We start from the raw sequence: 3,641 nt of genomic DNA, 5'->3' as shown, positions 1-3,641 counted from the left end.
GTTCAGCTGCCTCTCCAGGGCCGGCGTGTGGCCTTTGGACCAGCAAGCTGAAGCGGAAAACAAGGTCTGAGAACTTGCAACTTGAGAAGATGATGGTTACCAGCCCTGCATTGCCTCAGGGAAGAACAGGAACTACTCTACCATTCTTGAAGTGAAGGTACTTAATGAGAATAGGACAGTGTGGAATGGGGTAAGTGAAGAGAAGAGGATAGAGAAAGATAGCAAGTGAGCAATAGAGAGACAGGACGTCAGTGAGAAACAGATAGGGTTTATTAACTGTTGATGATGACATGTATAGAATTCTCAACTGGATTGGTCTGAGAAGTGTTTCATGACGGGCAAAGTATTTTTACAAGCAAAACGAGAAATAGCAATTGACTGTTTTATAAAAATAATTAGAATAATAAAGATAATGATTGGGGAAAACAGAAAAGATATGGAATGTTGAAGTGGGGAGATTAATGTCTCTGTACTGACTGACCTGCATGGCATTCCCTTTTGAAGAAACAATGTAATACACTGTAAAGTTATATGTAGTCCAATGTAATATGAAGAAGATATGATGATAAAAAAAAAATAAACAAAGAACAGAACAGAGAAAAAAAAATAAAAAATAAAAGAGATGACAGGCAGGTATGGTGGCACGGGGGGTGACCAGGCAGCCTGCTTTGAGACAGATTGAACTTTCACACACGAGTGATTTTGGTGGGGTTGGGGCTGAACAGATGCGTAAGCCAAAGCCGACATTCAGTCCCTCAGCTCTCGCCGGAGCTCCTATGCACACTGGCCCACGAGGAGTGCTCGCTCAGGAGTGCACCTGCCCTGGAAGTGCCCAGTGTGGGCCGGACTGGAGACACACAGGGCAGGCGGGGGTCGCATGAGCTCCCCCAGGCAATGAGTAAATGGGAAAATGACGGCCTAGATGCTCCTCTGGGGGGGGCGGGGAGTTCCTGCAGAGCCAGGCCTCCCCACCTGCCCCTGGTGGCCCCAGCCCCTGGCCTTTGGGAGCTGCTGCACAGGTCTGTGGTCACATCGCCCCTCTGCCCTCAGTCATTCAGCCGAGGTGCCTTAGCCTCTCTTCCTTCTCTTCCCTCCTGCCTTTCTTCCTTCTTTCCTCTTTCTTTCTCTCTCTCTTATTTTATTTTTTGCTATAGGGCACATACACTTGCACTAGAGAGTCAGAGAAAGAGTCAGAGAAAGAGAGGGAAAATGAAAAAGCAGCACCCAGAGGGACAGCCACGAATTCCTTCTCTTCCATTCTCCTCTCGGGATTATGGGCACATACGTCGTGTGTGTGTGTGTGTGTGTGTGTGTGTGTGTGTAGAACTTTTTTGCCTTAGGGCATGTGTTCACTGGAGAGAGAGAGAGAAAGACAAAGACAGTGAGAGGGAAAGGGAGAAATCACTCCCCACAGGGGGTGGTCACACTGCAATCCCTTCTCCTCCCGGAATCTTGGGCACGCATGCGCACTTACTCAGCATGCAATTCAAGCCCCTGGTCCCGGGACTCAAACCATGGTCAGTCATGTGGGTGTGCAGCAACATAACTGCGACCCATCTAACTGGCTGCCCCATGTGTTTTCCACCGGGTCTGGCCTCTGGTGCCTTTACCACCATGCCGCCGGCTGGCCCTGCTAATTCACTTTTTTCCCATGTGGCTTTTTGCCTTCTTAGGGACACCATCAACTCTCAGCTCTCTATGAAAGGATATATAGAATGCTTAGGATTTTCAGAGAGGCTTGAGGGGGTGGGTGTGGAGAGAAAAGGTATTTTTAAAAATTTGCCAAGGAAACAAGCACACCTAATCCTCTTCCAGGCTCAGCCAGATTCCATTCTAAAGTGCTTCAGAGCAGAGCTTGGAAGCAGTAGACCCAGGATGGCTCCTGCAGTGGTGGGCCCAAAGGAAGGGCAGCTGCTCCCCTAGGCCTGCCCTGGCCAAGCGAGCGAGCACAGAGCCGCCCCAGAAACTGCACTTGCCTGGCACCCCTAGGCCAGAGGCAACTTCCCCCTGGCCAGGCCCTTCACTCCTTCCACCCTCCGGATTTCTGCTAGGTGGCTTCTTTGGAAAGTTTCCATGAGAGGGATCCAAAGCAGAGCAGAGGGTGGAAGATGGTAAGTGGCTGTCCCTGCCCTGCCGGGGAGCCGGGAGGGAGATGGAGCCCACACCCAGGGCTGGCAGGGAGGCAGAGGCACACAGCCCAGCCTGGCAGCACCTGTGGGCCCACAGGGTGCTTCCTTCTGGGAAGGCTTCCTGAAGGGGGGGGCAGGGATGGGTTCAAAGGGGCCACGACCTTGGAAGGGGTGGGTGACAGCGTGCTGGTGGGCTGGTGGCTTCTTCTGAGGCTGGACGCGCATATGCACACACATGCCCTGCACTCCAAGCAGGGACTGCCTCCTCCCAGCTTTGGAATCAATTCTTGCGTCCTGGGAACCCAGCGATTATAAGGAGGCTTGGCCCACAGAGACCCCAAGTGCCACAGCAGCAGAAAAGGCACCTCTAGTCAGTGTCCTGGGCCAGGATGGCTTCCTCTCTCGGCCAGTTCCTGTGGGCTCAGTTTCCCGGTGGCCTCAGCAGAAAGACTAAACGGACCCCAGAACCTCGGGGAGCCTGGAAGCCTCCCTGACAGTCCCTGAGCACTGGGATTTAGGAGGTGTGAGACTGTGGCAGGAAGGCTGGCAGCTGTTGAAGTCTGGGAGCTGCTGGCTCCTTTGATGCCCTAGGGACGTGTCCCTGCGGATCTCCAAGTTCCTCGGATGCCTCCCCCAGGCTGGCAGGAGAGTCACAGGGAGTGGGGGGTGGGGGCTTGGGTAGGATGGGTGCACCCTCCGTCTGGATGCCTCTGAGACCCACGGGTGAGCTCTGTGCCCTCTGGGTACCTGGCCAGGCTAGGGGGCCTGGCTGTTGGGATAGGGTGAGGGGACTTGCAGGGGGAGGCGGGGACTGGGTAGCATTTCTTTGACAGAGGGAGAGGAAGTCAGAGCTCTCCACCTCACACATCTTTTTCCCATTTTGTCTGTGCTGCCCAGAGAAAGCCATTAGGGCTAGGTCAGTCTGGGGCCTCTGGCCTGCCCATCTCCGCAGCCCTGTATAAGGAGGGGTGGAGGTGGAGGGTCATGGGAAGGACAAGGTCCTGGCCTGGGAAGGGGCCAGACTGAACTCTTACACCCCTTCTTCATTCCTTGCCTGTTCAGGATGGGGGCCGGGAGTGGGGTGGGGACCAGGCATCTGGGCTCCTGGAGCTGGCCCTCATTCTGCTCAGACTCACCACCTCTGTCTGCAGGGAGTCTGGCCCACTGGCTCCAGGGAAAGGGCCTCCTGGCAGCCAGGCCTGGGTCTGGTCTGCAGCAGGAAGGGCCCCGGGTTGGGAAGGCTAGTCTTTATGACCCTGGGGCGCCAGCCTCCTCCCTGGGGCCCCAAGGACAGATGGTTTCCATAGGCTCCTGGGAGCCAGGGGCCTTAGTCTGGAAACAATTACATTTGGGGGTTTGAGAGAAGAGGAAAGAAGTCTTGGGGAGCAGTTGCTGATCCTTCCTGAGGCTGACCCTTCAGCCTCTCCTGCCCTGCCTCCAAGGGACAGCTGGCCCAGGACCTTCTTTCCGTCCCTGTCCAGAGCTTCCAAGCCCAGACCACGGCTGTCAGTC

The sequence above is a fragment of the Tupaia chinensis genome, unplaced genomic scaffold (assembly GCF_000334495.1).
Source record: "Tupaia chinensis unplaced genomic scaffold, TupChi_1.0 Scaffold000438_1, whole genome shotgun sequence".
NCBI lineage: Eukaryota > Metazoa > Chordata > Mammalia > Scandentia > Tupaiidae > Tupaia > Tupaia belangeri.
The sequence above is the reverse complement of the archived record's forward strand: the minus strand, read 5'-3'. Positions refer to the sequence as shown.